This window comes from Chlorocebus sabaeus, chromosome 13 (genome assembly GCF_047675955.1).
Source record: "Chlorocebus sabaeus isolate Y175 chromosome 13, mChlSab1.0.hap1, whole genome shotgun sequence".
Classification (NCBI taxonomy): Eukaryota; Metazoa; Chordata; class Mammalia; order Primates; family Cercopithecidae; genus Chlorocebus; species Chlorocebus sabaeus.
The window spans coordinates 5,419,217-5,436,880 of record NC_132916.1 but is presented as its reverse complement, the minus strand read 5'-3'; the positions used below and the strand labels follow the sequence as shown (position 1 = coordinate 5,436,880).

The 17,664-nt window shown below is 35.1% G+C and overlaps 1 protein-coding gene across 1 annotated transcript in view; it reads right to left on the bottom strand.

The window, feature by feature from the left end:
• Positions 1 to 17,664, bottom strand: part of PDE10A (phosphodiesterase 10A) — a 330,258-nt gene that overhangs the window by 22,805 nt on the left and 289,789 nt on the right.

Below are 17,664 nucleotides of genomic sequence, written 5' to 3'. Positions count from 1 at the left end.
ACAATGCATCTAGACAGAGACCTTACAACCTTTACAAAACTTAATTCAAAATGGATCACAACCATAAATACAAAACACAAAACTGTAACATATATATAACATAGAAGAAAAATCTAGTTCATCCAGAATTTGATTACTTTTAAATACAACACAAAGGCATGATTCATGAAAGAATAAGCTAGACTTCATTAAAAATTAAAAAAATTTATGCCCTGCAAAAGACACTGTCAAAAGAATAAAAAGGCAAGCCACAGACTGAGAGAAAACATTGGCAAAAGGCATACCTGATCAAAGACCGTTACCACAAATATACAGAGAACCCTTAAAATTCAACAATAGAAAAACAATACCCAAATATAAAATAGGGCTAAAGACATGAACTGACACCCCACTAAAAATATATATAAAGATGGCAAATAAGCATGTGAAAAGATGGTCCACATCATATGTCATCATAAATATGTGGATTAAGACAATGAGATAACACTAACATCTATTAGAATGGCCAAGATCCAGAAAACTAACAATGTCCAATGCTGGATATGGAGTAAGAGGAATTCTCATTCATTGCTGGTGGGAATGCAAAAAGGTCCAGCCATTGTGGAAAACAGTCTGGTATATTTCATACAGAATTAGACATACTCTGATAATATGACCCAGTAATCATGCTCTTTAGTATTTACCCAGAGGAGTTGGAAACTTATGCTTACAAAAACACCTGCACACGGATGTATAGACAGCTTTACGAATAACTGTCAAAACTTGGAAACAACAATGGTGTCCTTCAGTAGATGAATGGGTAAATGAATGTTGGTACATCCACACAATGCAATATTATTTGATGCTAAAAAGAAATGAGCTATCAAGCCATGAAAAGACATGGAAGAAACTTAAATGCATATTACTTTGTGGAAAAAGCCAATTTGAAAGTCAACTACTCTATGATTCCAACTATATGACATTCTGGAAAAGGCAATGGTATGAAGACTGTAAAAGGATCGGGGATTACCAGGGGTTGTGGAGAGCGAGGAATGAATAGGCAGAGCACGAGGGATTTCTAGGGCAGTGGAATTCTTGCGTGTGATACTAAAATGGTGGATACATTTGTCCAAACCCATAGAATGTACATCATTAAGCCTGCATCCTAATGTAAACTACAGACTTTAGGTGATAATGATGATTCAATGTTGGTTCATTAATTGTAATAAATGTACCATTCTGGTGCAGGATACCAACAGTGGGGGAAGTTGTCCATGTGTGGGGACCAGGATATAGAGGAACTCTGTACTTTCTACCCAATCTTTCTGTGAATCTAAAATTGCTTTAAGAAGTAAAGTTGGTTAATTCAAAAAAGAATTATAGTTTCAAATAAGATTGAAAATTGATAGGCTAAGATAAATGCCCACATCAGAAATAACAGCTGGAACTAAGCTCCAAAAGAAAAGACGAATTGTTAGTAAAGGCATGACACCACACTGATAAGCAAAGGTAAACTGTATAATAAAGAAAACCAGTCTGGAAATGTATTTCTGGCTTAAGATCATACCTTAACAGAGAAAAAATAATTTTGGAGAAGTATCCTTTTTGAATAGTATGGAGAAAACTCATGAGCCATCCTGAAGAAAGAATAACCAGCAGCGGAGGCAAGTGCCCATCGGATAACCACATCAGTCCTAAGGCCAACGACATCAGCTAAGAGCATACTTAATCTTGTTTCTTTTTAACATGAATTGTCCAAACAAGAAAATAAAGAGTAAGATATAAAAGCCACTTCGAGCTGGAGATGGTACCTGCACATCTGCACAGATGAGAACTGAGTTATTTGAATAACTCAAATCAGTTGTTCAACTGAGTGACTGAATTCCAATTGAATTATTTCTACAACTGAGGTAAAGCATCCATCTGCAGACTTCAGATGGGAGAAACAACTGTAAAGATACAGATGGTGCCACCTAGGGAACATGGGAAGCAATCCCAAATCTTTGAAAAGGACAGGTGGAGGAGCCCACATCCTCGTAACGGGGAAATGATGTCTGTGTTAACTGGAGTGTTATAAGGAGCTCTAGAAAAGAGTGAGGAGAAGAGAAGGGTTTCTAATAGCCATGAGGGCATTTCTGCGCTGGTGGTAAAAGCCTTCCAGTGACCAAATTCTACATAGTCCATCTCCTACGACAGCAAAAAATGGCTTGTGTTGGGCAATTCCTTACATAATTAGCCATCACAGCAATGTAAATGTGTGAATTTTGAACTCATTATTAATTCTTAAGTACATTATAACTTTACTCATTATAAAGCAGAATTCTGTGGACCGCTTCTAAGAGCTTATCAATTCCTAATCACCTCACAGTGACATAAGATCTCAGTGAATTAAGGATCATTCTATATTAATCTTTTAATTATTTCATTTAAAATGATACTGAAGTAATTGACATCTTAAGAACAAAATACTTGAAACAAAATGCTTTGTATTTTATCACAGCAGATCTCTAGATCATGTTATTTTTTATACTTCAGGTTCTGTTATATAGAATGAAATGCATAAATCTGAAGGATATTGGATAGTGAGTATGAAAATATGTGCAGTCTGTAACGACCACACCAATGATGACAAGAAAGGTTTTTATCACCCAGAAACCTCTCATTTTTTAGTCAATGTCTCTCATCTAACCCCAGCAACTGCCAGTTTAAATTCCAGCACAATCACTAACATTATTGTTTTGCCTGTTGTAGAACTGCATTAAAATGGTATCATATAGTAGTATGTAACCATTTTGCTCAGACTAACATTCGTGTGATTCAACCATGTTGTTTCAAGATTCAGAGTCCATAATTTTAAAAACTGCTGAATAGTACAGTATTCCATTGTTTAAATGTCTGAAGTTGCGTATCTAGCCTGTTGCTGGACATTTAGGTTGCCTCCAGGTGGGATATACTAAGAGTAATGTTGCTATGAACATGTGTCCTAGTCTGTGTGTGAAAGTACACTTTCCTTCCTCTTGAAATAAAAATATCTGAGAGTGAACTGCTAGAACACCATATAAGAACATGTTCAGCTTTATTAAAACAAAACAAAACAAAAACAAAGCAACTAAGGTGTCTTCTAAAGTAGCTGTACAAATTCCATATGCCTACCAGCAATATATGAGTATTTCAGCTGCTTGACATCCTTGCTGTATTAGTCCATTTCACACTGCTATAAAGAACTACCTGAGATTGGGTAATTTATAAAGAAAAGAGGGTTAATTGACTCTCAGTTCCACACGGCTGGAGAGGCTTGGAAAACTTACAATCATGGCGAAGGTGAAAGGGAAGCAAGTATTATCTTAAAAGGCCGCAGGGCGGGGGGATGGAGATGGAGAGAGAGAGAGAGAGAGAGAGAGAGAGAGAGAGACAGAAACAAAGAGAGAGAGAGAAAAGTGGGAGGTGCCACACACTTACAAACAACCAGATCTGGGTGAGAATTCATTCACTATCATGAGAATGGCAAAGGGGAAATCTGCCCCCATGATTCAATCACCTCCCACCAATCCCTTCCCTTGACACATGGGGATTACAATCTGAGATGAGATTTGGGTGGAGACACAGCCAAACCATATCACTTGCCAACAATTGATACTGTTGGTCTTTGTAATTCTCGCCATTCTGGTGGGTGCATAATGGTACACCACCCTGGTTTTACCTTATGATTGGAGATGTTGAGAAAATGCCATGTGCTTATTGGCTTTAAATTCTGTAAAAATCTTTCATATAATTTTTTCTTGGGTTGTCTTATTATCGATTTTACAGTTATAAGACCTTTATTAAATGTAAATACTGAGAATATTTTCTTGCATTATGTTTGAAGATCAACATCAAAGGCTTAATATTGGGGAGCTCATTACTTAAGGGTAAAAGACAATATGCTTTCCCCCTAAGAACAGGAACAAGAAGAATGTCTGCTCTTGTCACTTATAATCAGCACAAGCCAGACAATAATCAAATAGAAAGAAAAGGCAAACAGATTAAAAGAGAATTGTATAATTATCTCTATTTGAAATGACATAATCTTATGTGTGTATGGAGATGCCTAAGCATTAGAAGTAATAAACACATTCATCAAGATTTCAAGATACAAGATCAGCAGTACAAAAATCAATAAACAGACCTAAAAGACAGGTACAGCTCCACCCAACAACAAAATATATATTCTTTTTGAGTACACATGGAACATCCTCCAAGCTAAATTAAATGTTAGGAAATAAAACAAGTCTCATTAGATTTAAAAGAATAAAAATAATATAAAATATGTTATGTGACCACAATGAAATCAATAACAAAAAGAAATTTGGAATCTTCAAAAATGTATGGAAATTTAAAAACAAATTCTTATATGACTATCATGTGCTAAATTGTGTCCCCAAAAGAGATATGTTGAACTCCTGACAGTTCCTCAGAATGTGACGTTATATAGAAATAGTATTCTTGCAGACATAATTCATTAAGATGAGGAAATATTGGAAAAGTGTGGGCCCTTAATGCAATATGACTGGTGTCCTTATAGGAAGAGGAAAGTGATACAAAGAAGGAAGGATGCCAGGTGAATACAGAGACACACAGGGATCTCACCACTGGCATGTGATGATGGAGGCAGAGATTGGAGTGATACACTCATAGACTACAAATGCCTAAAGTTGCCAGCATCTGTTAAAAGCTAGGAGAGAAGCATTGAACTTACGGTCCTTCTGAACCCTCTAGAAGGAACCAACATTGCTGGTACCTTGATTTCAGACTTCTGGCCTTAAGAATTGTGAGAAGATAAATTTCTGTTGTTTTAAGCCATCTGGTTTGTGGTATACTTTGTTACAGCAGTCCTAGAATATGAATACAATAATAAATGTATCAAAGAGGAAATTAAAAGGAAAATGTGAAAATCCCTTGAGATGTATGAAAATAAAGACACAATATATCAAAGCTCATGGGATGCAGTTAAACAGTATTTAGAGGAAAATTTAGAGCTATGAACATCTATATTAAGAAAGAAGAAATAATTCAAATCAATAACCTAATCTGCCGTAAGACACTAGAAAAGGAGGAGCTAACTAAAACTAAAGCAAACAGAAGGAAATAAATAAAAATTACAAAAGAAATAAATGCAATTTGGACGAGAAAAACATTAGAAAAAAATCAATGATACAAAAGCTGGTTATTTGAAAAGATCAACAAAACTGATAAACTTTTAAGCTAGACTGACCAAGAAAAGACAGAGAGAGAGGGAGAGGGAGAAAAAGAAAGAAGATTCAAATTAATAAAGAACAGAAATGAAAAAGGGAACTTTACTACCAATCTTACAGAAATAAGAAGGATCATAAAGAACTACAATGAACAACTGTATGCCAATAAAGTAGACAACTTAGTTGAAAATGGACAAATTTCTAGAAAGACATGAGTGACTAAATATGACACAAGAAGAAATAATCAATGTGAATAGATATATAACAAGTAAAAAGACTGAATTAGTAGTCAAAGGGAAAAATAACCACCACAAAGAAACATCTATACCCACATGACTTCACTAGTAAATTCTATCAAACATCTGAAGATGAATTAATAGAAATTCTTCATAAACTCTTCCAAAAAATAGTAGAGAAGGGAATACTTACCAGCTAATTCCATGAGGCCAGTGTTACCCTGACACCAAAATAAGACAAATACCACAAAAAAGAAAACTATAGAGCAGTACAATTTATGAATACAGGCACTAATGTCCTCAACAAAATACTATCAAGCCAAATCCAGCAATATATAGAACAATTAAACACCATTATTACTTGATATCTATCACAGGAATGCAAGGTTGGTTTAACATCTAAATATCAATTAATCTAACACACCTTAATAATAAAATAAATAACAAAAACTGCTTGATAATCTCAATAGATGCAGATAAAGCATATGATAAAATCCAACACCCATTCACAATAAAAAAATAAAGTCAACAAACCAGAATTAGAAGGAAACTTCCTCAACCTGATAAAGTTCATCTATAAAATACCCATATCTAATATCATACTTAATGTTGAAAGACTAGATGCTTTCCCTCTAAACTCAGAAAAAAGGATGTCTTCTCTTGTCACTGATATTCAGCATAAGCCAAACCAATGATTAAATAAAAAGAAAGAAACAGGCAAGGTGCCATGGCTCACGCCTGTAATCCCAGCACTTTGGGAGGCCGAGGAAGGTGGATCATGAGGTCAGGAGTTCAAGACCAGCCTGGTCAAGATGGTGAAACCCCATCTCTACTAAAAATACAAAAATTAGCCAGGCGTGGTGGCAGGTGCCTGTAATCCCAGCTACTCAGGAGGCTGAGGCAGGAGAATCGCTTGAACCCAGGGGAAGGAGGGGACAGTGAGCCAAGATCATGCCACTGCACTCCAAGCCTGGGTGACTGAGTGAGACTCTGTCTCAAAAAAAACCCAAAAAACAAAAAAGCAAAAACACACACACACACAGAAAAGAAAAGAAATGACAGATTCCGAATACAATTGCTTGTACAACTATCTCTATTTGAAGACCAAATGCCCTTGTGTGCATATGGAGAAACCTAAGCAATCTACCAAAACATTATTAGAAGAAATGAGTTAATTAAGGTGTCAAGACATAAAATCGGTAGTACAAAAATCAATTATTTCTAGATACTAATAATAAACAATGTGAAAATAAAATTAACAAAATTCCATTTACAATATTATCAAAACAATAAAATCCTTAGTAATAAATTTAACAATAGAAGTACAAAATGTGGGCTTGAAAACTAGAAAACATTGTTGAAAAATATTAAAGAACACTAATTAAATGGAAAAGCATCCCATAAACACAGACTTAATACTGTGAAGATGGCAATACTTCCAAAATTGATTTACAGATTCAACATTATCCGCATCAGAATCCTAGCTAGCTTTTCTGTAGAAATTGACAAGGTGATTCTAAAATTCACATGGAATTGCTAGAGACCCAGAATAGTGAAAACAATATCGGGAAAGAAGAGAGGAAGGAGGGATCAGAAACAGAAAAGCACTTACTAGATATTTGTAACTCTAGATAATACAAGTTGCTACAGACTGCATGTTTCTTTCCCCTAAAATTAATATGTTAAATCCTAAAGCCCAACATGTTAGTATTTGGAGGTGGGACTTCTGGAAGGTGATTATGTCATGAGGGTAGAGCCCCCATGAATGGGATTAATTCCTGCATAAAAGAAACCTCAGAGAGCTCCCTCCCTTCTCCCATCAGGTGGGGTGGCAGCTAGAAGATGGCTCTCTAGGAACCCGAAAACAGGCCCTCCCTCAAACTGAGACACTCAAACTGCCAGTAGCTTGATTCTGGAATACTCATACCCGAGAAATGTGAGAAGTAACCATTTATAAGCCACCCAGTCTATGGTATTTCATTATAATAGCCTGAAGGGACTAAGGCACAAATATAATCTATAAAGAAAGAACACATTGATTTCTATGCCTGGTGTAGGGAAATTTGATTGGAAAAGGGTAAAGTGGTGGTAGAGTTTTTTATACCTTTACCATGACTCTGGTAATAGTTGCATTTGTCAAAACTTAAAATTAGTGTAATTATACCTCAATAAAGTTGCTTTAACAATCATCTTTTGTGTCTTGGCCAGAAAGAAAATATTGATCAACTATAAAATTTTAATTTAATAGTTATATTCTGTTTACAATAATACAAAGAAGTCTATAGGAACAACAACAACAACAACAACAACAAAACAAAAAAAACAAAAACAAGCAAACATCCGAAGTATTTAGAAATTAGGAAATTACTTTGAAATAACCTCTGCATGAACAAGAAAACAAAAGCAGAAATAAATAATCTAAAAACTAATGAAAAATACTTCATCTAAACTTGCAAGTTATAATTCAGTCAACACCCAGATTATAATACATACAATACGATTGTTTCATTACTATTTGATCAGAGAAACAAGGAAAAAACCCAAAAGTATAATGAAAGCATAAAAATAAAAGCTACAATTAATGAAAGAACAGATAGCAAATAAATGAAAAATTTTATAAAAGTTAGTTTTATTAAAAAGGAGTAATTAAAAATTCCCATGCAAGTCGGATTACATAAGAAAGGAAGAAATAAAAATATAAAACACTAAAAATCAGATATAAACACAAATTTAGTAATGTCAATTAAATTTTAAGTGAAAATAATCTGTGCATATATTTTTATGAAGTTTTAAATCTCAAGGCAAAAGATAATTTTGTAGCATAATACATTGCCCAAGAGATGGAATAAAGTGGCAAAAACAAAACAAATCCCCAAACCATAAAAGACACTGAAAGTTTGTTAAAGATTTTTCATTTAAAAAGGTGATAGGCTGGAAATGATGGCTCACGCCTGTAATGCCAGAACTTTGGGAGGCTGGGGTGGGAGGATCACTTGAGCCCTGGAGTTCAAGACCAGCACTGACAACACAGCAAGACTCTGTCTCTACAAATAATAAAAAAATGTAGCCAGACATGATGGTGTTTGCCTATGGTCCCAGTTATTCAAGTACTTGAAAGACTGAGGTAGGAGGACCACTTGAGCCTGGGAGGTCAAGGCTGCAGCGAGCTGTGGTTGTGCCACTGTACTCCAGCCTCAAGAACAGAGCAAAACCCAGTCTCAAAAAAGTAAATTAAATTAAATTTAAATTTAAAAGGTGACTAGATAGTTTCACAAATGAATACTTCCCCAAATGGTTAAATGAACCTTCCCAAAATGGTTAACATCAGTTATTTAAAGTTTTCCAGATCAGAAAGAAAGATCAATAGTTTATAGCAAATTATAGCATACAAAAAAAAACTATATATCAAAATTAATAGATTACATGCAAATATGCTAAAAAAGAAAAGTTTTATTTCCTTAGCATATTAAAGAACTAATTCCATGGAAAAGTAGAGTTCAAGAAATTAAGGAGTAGCACAAAATTAGAAAATTTAAAAATGTATTCATCCAATAAGAAATCAGTAACACTAAGAAATTAGAGAAAAACCTATCCATAGAACATTGATACCGATAAACCTTATACATGGTAAACATGATTTATCAAGATACATCAAATACTACCTTAAAAATTAAAACTCTAAACTCATGTCTACTAAAGTCATGCACATGTTAATGTGCTTGCTTTCTTCACAATAATCTAATGTTGTGTTGTAAATTCTAGCTCTGCAGTCAGACCAGAAAGCAAAATACATATGAACATCAGAAAAGTAGAACAAATGTTATTCATTTGTAGATGACATTACTATATGCTTTAAAAAGCCAAGAGACTAAAATACAACTTTTCAGCTGATAAAGAGTATATAATGAAATGGCTAGATACTAACAAAGTTTTAAGATTCTGGTAATAATAGAATAATAATAATAAATTCTAGATAGAACTAAAAACAAATCTTGAAGATGCCGTCGACTACCTAAAAACTGGCATAAGTGGGAGAAGATTTAAAGATTTAAAGATTTAAATTAGATTTAAATTGGATTTAAAACTAATTTAAAGATTTAAGTGGGAGAAGATTCAAACGTTGTAAGTGGGAGAAGATTTAAACGTTGTAAGGCAAGACCACGCTGGGTGAGATCCTTATTTAGACAGCTTTTCTCCTAAGGGCATATCATAAACACAGCCCAAAAGAAAGCCAGGGCCCAGTGAGAAGGGAGAGACCGGGCATGTCAGAACACACATAAGCTGAGGAAGGAAACCCTAGAAAGCAGAGAGAACCACAGAAGCGGAAGTCCCCAAATTTGAATTCATACTCCTTTCAAATCCTTGACAGAGGGTAACAAGGCCAAAACAAAAACAGAACCACCCAACTAAAGCGTAAAGGAACATACTCACATATTTAGGATGATTCATGAGAAATGTAACTGGTCACTAGGATGAAAGTTAGTTACCTTCAGAGAAAGACAACAGCATCCAGAAAGATAACAGAGCTTGTTATCCATAATGTAGTATACAAATATAAAAAAATTACTAGCCATGTAAATAAACTGAGAAATGTATTACACAGTCTAGAGTAAAATCAGTAAACAAGACAAAACTCATAGAAAACCCAGATAGCAAAAATTCAGACAATGATTTCTAAATAATGTACAGATATGCTAAAGAATCTTCAGGAAAATATATATTTACAAAAGATAGGTGAAGAGATGGGGAATTTAAACATAGCAGCTATAAAAATGAACCAAAAGGAAATCCCAGAACTTGAAAATATATATGCGCATATATATGCATATGTGTGCGGGTGTGTGTGCACGTGCGTGCGCATCTGTGTGTATCTTTAAAAAATCTCTACATGAGGTTAACTACAGATTGGACAGAATATTAGGGAAAAAAACAGTGAGATTAGACAGATCACAACAAATTACACAAACCATTACCAGTGAAAAACCATACAGAACCTTAATAACCTGTAACACAGTATAAAGGGGTCTAACGGAAGAGACTCTTGACACTTCTGTTAGACAACTGGGGCAGAAAAAATATCTGAAGAAATATAATGCTTGAAACTTCTCCAAACTTCACTGAAATCAGCAGCCCACAGACTCAGAAACCTCAGAGGACATCAAAAAGAATGACTGTAAAAGCAGTCGGGGTAAAAGATCACAGTATACACAGGGCAGCAACGACTGCTGATTCTCAGGATTAAAAAAAAAAAAAAAAAAAGCAGGCGGAGGCTAGAAGACCATTTACTGACTTTCATGAAATGCTGAAAAAATAATCTGTCTACTAAGAATTCTAAGTCCAGTGAAAATATCTTTAAAAAGTGAAGCCACAATAAAGCCATTCTTACATTAAAAAATAAAACAAAAAAATACACACACCTCAAAGAACCTGCTGCCAACACACTGAGAGATGTCAGAGGAAGTTCTTTGGGCTTCAATGAAATGACAGAAGTTGGAAATTTGGACCTACATGAATGAATTAAAAGCAGAGGAAATGGTATACATGTGAAAATATAAAAAACTATTTTTCCTAGCCGGGCGCGGTGGCTCACGCCTGTAATCCCGGCACTTTGGGAGGCTGAGGCAGGTGGATCACGAGGTCAGGAGATCGAGACCATCCTGGCTAACACGGTGAAATCCCATCTCTACTAAAAATACAAAAAAAAGCCGGGCGTGGTAGTGGGCGCCTATAGTCCCAGCTACTCGGGAGGCTGAGGCAGGAGAATGGTGTGAACCCAGGAGGCGGAGCCTGCAGTGAGCTGAGACTGCGCCACTGCACTCCAACCTGGGCGACAGCAAGACTCTGTCTCAAAAAAAACCCAAAAAGCAGAAAACAAAAAAAACAAACTATTTTTCCTAAATTCTTTTCTTGGTTTTTTGAGATGAAGTCTTGCTCTATTGCCCAGACTGGAGTGCAGTGGCACGATCTTGGCTCACTGCTACCTCTACCTCACGGGTTCAAGCAATTTTCCTGCCTCAGCCTCCTCAGTAGCTGGGATTACAGGCATGCACCACCACACCTGGCTAACTTTTGTATTTTATTAGAGATGGGGTTTCACCATGTTGGCTAGGCTGGTCTCGAACTCCCGGCCTCAAGTGATCAGCCTGGCTTGGCATCCCAAAGTGCTGGGATTACAGGTGTGAGCCACCACGCCCCGCCCATTTCTTTTAAATATTGGCAACCTAGGTGGGGTGTATAACATATGTAGCAATAATATCTACATATATAACAACAGCAGAAAAGACAAAAAGAGGTATAAATTGAATTATTTTTAAGTTTTTTACATTGAATAAAATTGAAATAATATTAATTCAAAGCAGACTAATAAAAATGCATACTGTAAACTCAAGAACAACCGCTTGAAAATTTAAAAAGGGTATAACAAGAAAAACCAAAAGCAAATATAGAATGAAATATCACTCCCCCAACACAAATAGCTCCAAATAGAAAATGGATAATTAGACAACTTATAAATGCAAATAGACTACACAGTACATTAAAAAGCAGTGATTGCAAGTCTCAACTATTGCTGTTAACAAGGCACACTTTCAATGCAAAGACAGATGTTGAGATAGTAAAGAATTATGAAAGAATATGATATGTCAACAGTAAACATGAGAAAGCTTATATGGCTATTTTAGACACAGAAAATTTTAAGAAGCATCAGCAGAAAAAAAGAATTTATTTCACACTGATGAGAGGGTAAATTACTGAGAAGCCATAATAAATCTAAATGTGTAAGCACCAAATAAGTTTCAAAACATATGAAGCAAAAATAACGTATCTATGTAATTCATAATTTTAAATATATTGGAAACTGTATTTCTAGGTGGAAATCAGAAAAATTACATTCACAGGTGAAGAAATCTGTAAAATAATCCATATAATTTTATCAAGAAAGCTACAGGAGAGATGTAAACAAACTGCACAATTTTATTCATGACTACAGAGTCATGTCATGTTCTTAGAAGAGACAACACACTTTCATTTTAAAGTGAGTAAATAAATGTCATAAAACTGCAATTAAAATGTCAATGTAGATATTTCTGACTGAAAAATAAAGTCTGAAGGAGAATATTCCTTTTATTTTTAAATATTAATGTCGAAAAAAGCAAAAGGTCATAAGGTCTGTAATTTACGTTGAAAGGGCACACTCCCCATTCCCCAAAAAGAAGCAAAGAAAACATGGTAAACTGTTGCCAATTCTTGAATCTAGGTATGACTGTACATTGGATTATTTCTACTTTAATGTAAGTTTGAAATTTTTCTTAAAACATTTTTTACGAAGTGACAATTTCCATGAATTGAAAGTAAAGATTATTTGAGCAGGTATGTATGATACATTTCAACATATTTATAGAATCAAAGCCATATGACTGTAGTGGAGGATTAGATAATTAGCAATAAATGGTTTACAGGGTCTAAAGAAGTATCCAAGTTTATGAGAAAATCTAATAAATTCAATTCAGAAAAAAACTGATTATTCATTAGGGTATCAATTCATTCCATCAGAAATAAAGTTATGTTCATAAAAATATAACTCTAGAAGAATTAAGATCTAAATATAAAAATTAAATCTATAAAAATACATAAAGAAAATTTTAATTATTTGTTACTATGAGTCTTGGTTTCTTTAAAAGATCAAAAATTTGTCCTCCTGAAACTAAATTTGTTTTCAAAAGAAAATCCGAATAAGGTTTTTGAAAATCACGTAAAGAAATATCTGTAATATAGAACAGAAAATTTTAATATCTTTAACAAAAATATACAATAAAAACTGATACATAAAAAATAAACAATTCAACAAAAAATAAGCAAAATTTATGAATAAATACACAGAAGTAAGAATAGTAAGTAATAAACAAACATAAAAACATCTTCAACATAGTGAGTAGTCAGAGAATGGTGCATTTACTGAGAAGGGGTTTTCACCTTTATCTTAGAAGGCGTGTGAATTTCTACAGCCTTTTCTGAGAATTCAATATATGTATAAATTGATGGCAATATATGTTCCAGGCATATATTGTTTTATTGCATTTTGCCTGATTGTGCTTCACAAATATGGTGTTTTTTTTTTTTTTTTTTACAAATTGGAAAGTTTTGTGGCAACTTTGTGTACAGCAGTATCAGCACCATTTTTCCAACAGCAAGTGCTTACTTTGATTCTCTGTGTTACATTTTGGTAATTTTCGAAATATTTCAAATATTCTCATTATTTTATTGTATCAGTCATGGTGATCTATGATCAGTGGTCTTTGATGTTACCATTGCAATTATTTGTGGGTGCCACGAATCACACCCACATACAATGGTGAACTTAACTGATAAATGTTGTGTGTATTCAGACTGCTCCACCAACTGGCTGCTCCCCCAGCTCCCTCCCTGTCCTTGAACATCCTTGTTCCCTAAAAGCAATAATATTGAAATTAGGCCAATTAATAACTCTACAATGACCTCTAACTGTTCAAGTGAAAAAAAGTCGTATGTCTTTCACTTTAAATCAAAAGCTGGAAGTGACTAAACTTAGGAAGGCACATCTAAAGCTGAGACAGGCTGAAAGCAAGGACTCCTGGGCCAAACAGCCAAGTTGTGAATGCAAAGAAAAAATTCTTCACAGAAATTAAAAGTGCTACTCCAGTGAACACATGAGCACTTAAGTGTTCTTGATGATATGAAGAAAGTTTTAGTAATCTGGATAGAAGATCAAACATTCCCTTAAGCCAAAAGCTAATCCAGAGCAAGGTCTTAACTCTGTCCAATTCTATGACGCCTGAGAGATGTAAAAAGGCTGCAGAAGGAAATCCTGAAAGTAGCAGAGATCGGTTTGAGAGGTTTAAAGCAAGGTAAAAAGTGCAAGCTGAAGTAGCAAATGCTGATGTAAAAGTTGCAGCAGGTTATTCAGAAGATCTACCTAAGATAATGGATGAAGGTGGCTCAACCAAATAATGGATTTTCAGTATAAACAAAACATCTATTAGAGACATCTAGGACTTTGATACCTAGAGAGAAGAAGTCAATGTCTAGCTCCAAATCTTCAAAGGATGAGCTGACTCCTGTCAGGGGCTAATGTAGCTGGTGATATCAGGGTAAAGCCAATGATCATTTACCATTTCAAAAATTCTAGGGTCCTTAAGAATTACACTAAGTGGATTCTGTCTGTGCTCTATAAATGGAACAACAAAGCCTCAATGACAGCATGTGTGTTCAGAGTACGATATACTGAATATTTTAAGCCTACTATCAAAACCTACTGCTCAGAAAGAAAGGTTAGTTTCAAAATGTTACTGCTCATTGACAATGAACCAAGTCACTCAAGAGCTCTGATGGACATGCCCAAGATTAATGTGTTTCCAAGCCTGTTAACACAACATCTGTTCTGTAGCTAATGGATCAAGGTGTAATTTTGTCTTTCAAGTCCCATTATCTAAGAAATACGTCTTGTAAGAATATAGCTGTTATAGATAGTGATTCCTCTAATGAATGTGGGAAAGGTGAATTGAAAACCTTTTGGAAAAGATTCACCATTCTAGATGCCATTGAGAACAGTCATGATTCATAGGAGGTAGTCAAAGCTTCAAGACTTCAGTGGAGGAAGAAACTGCAGATGTGGTAGGTAGAAACTAGTGGAGCCTGAAAATGATGACTGATGCAATCATCATCAAACTTGAACGGATGAGGTGCTTCTTATGGATGAGCCAGGGAAGTTTCTTGAGATGAAATCTACTTCTGGTGAAGATGCTGTGAACATTGTTGAATTGACAACAAAGGATTTAGAATATTCCATAAACTTGGTTGACAAAGTAGGGGCAGAGTTTGAGAAGACTGACTTTAATGTTGAAAGAAGTTCTACTCCAGGTGAAATGTTATCAAACAGCATCATAAGCTGTAGAGAAATTTTCCGTGAAAGGAAGAGTCCATTGATGTGACAAACTTCACTCATGTCATATTTTAGGAAATTGCTACCTCCAAGTTGGGCACAGTGGCTCTTGCCTGTAATCCCAGTTACTCAGGAGGCTGAGGTGGGAGGACTGCTTGAGGCCAGGAGTTTGAGACCAGCCTGGGCAACACAGCACTACCTTATCTCTAAAATAAGAAATGAAAAAAATTAGCTGGGCATGGTGGTGTGTGTCTGTAGTCCCAGCTACTCAGGAGGCTGAGGTGGGAGGATCCCTGGTGCCCAGGAGTTTGAGGCTGCAGTGAGCTATGATCATGCCACTTCACACTGACAGGCTGAACAAAACCCCATCTTTAAAAAAGAAGAAAATAAATTGCCACATGCATCCCTACCGTCCTACGATTTACAACCATCCCCTGGTCAGAACCCACCAATGTTTAGGCAAGACCCTCCACCAGTAAAAAGATCATGATTTGCTGAAGTCTTAGATGATCATTAGCATTTTTAAGCAATAAAGCATTTTTAAATTAAGGTATGCATTTTTTAGGCATAATGTTATTGCATACTTAGTAGACTGTGTGGTGTAAATACAACTTTTATATGCACTGGGAAACCAAAAAAATTGTGTGACTTGCTTTATTATGAAATTTATTTTGCAATACATCTGAGTTATGTCTTAACATACTGTATGCACACATGCACACACACACACACCTACCCTTAAAAAATCACAGAAAAATGCGTAAGATGATATTACATCAAATAGATAGTTGATACTGGAATGCAGAAAAATAGAATATTACTCTTTTTTTATACCTCTACATTATTTGAATTATTAAAACAAACATGCATTGCCTTTCAATGCATGTTTCAATACACGTTTGTTTTAATTGCTTTTCAAGTTATATGTCAAAAATTATTTATACATGTACCACTAACACATATGTACATGAGTGCCAAAAGTGATGGTATTTTCAAGTAAATGTTTAAATTTCCTATTTTATAATAATTATTGTAATCATTCTGCTGAAAAGATTATATTCAAGAAACTAGATACTAGTTACATGATTCTTATTTACAACTCCAAAAGAAAAAAAAAGAAAGTGCATATGTTTCAGGAAACCAAGGGATATTTCATGAAGGCTCTATTTCCCTGATCTTCTGATTGCCATTAAAAAATACTGAACAAACACCTGTTTCTACAGGTCTCGGAACAAGGACTACACACAACCTGTTGGAGACATAAAGACTGCAGACCGCACTTCTCATCTGGGCTGAAGGAAAAGAAAGACATGCTAGAACACCCTAACTGATGTTTAGGGGCTTTTCCCTGACACCAACACTCTGCATGGTCCTGGAAGAGGCTCTGGCAATGTCTTCAAACTGTCATGTGTGAAAACAAGATACCTTTGTATTGTTTTTCTTAAATAAGGTTCCCTAAATTGTATCAGTTTCAAGCTCTACAAAATCTGGATCTGTCCAGTTTGAAGGTAAGTTGAATTACAAATAACTGCTACTTATCCAAAGGCATCAATATCATTATACAAATGGTATTTATTCTTGAAGAGGTAAACTTTATTAGTCATTTGTAAAACTTGTATTTTGTATTTGATGTACCTGAGTGAATAGTGAATTGTTTCTGAGAACTTTAAAACAGTCTGTCCCAAAGAACAAAATGTAGGATCAGTACTTAATGAACCACAGAGGAGATATACAGAAAACACCTGAAAAAAACTATAAATCCAAATTCAGCAAGACTGGCACAGAAGCAGTAAGTAAGTGCTCACCAGACGAGGGATAAAGATGTCCTCATTTAAGATGAAGTTGGTCAGACATGCAAACACGAAGCCACAGCAATAAAAGCTAGTGTCACCACTACAAACTGTCAAGGGGAGATGGCAGGTTAGCCAATGAACTTAGATCTAATATACAGATGGGTGAACAGGTTCATAATGAACATACCTGACCTATTTCGGAATCCACTAGGCAAGACACACCCAACCTCAAAAACAAAAGGGCATCAGACTAATTTAGCCTGATTCCATTAGGATATCTAATTTATCTAATCCTCCTTGTGGTAATTCCATGTTCACCAAATAAACTTTTCATAGCTACTTGGCTTTCTACCCCATGGGATGCCAATATTCTGACCCTTGTGACTGCCTAATACAATTACAGATCAATAAAAGGAGAGTCCAGTTTCTATATCAATCACATTAGCTTGCTTAACAGGACTGGATTCTGAAAATGGAATCCATTTTCATTTGCTCTTGAGTTTCTGAGG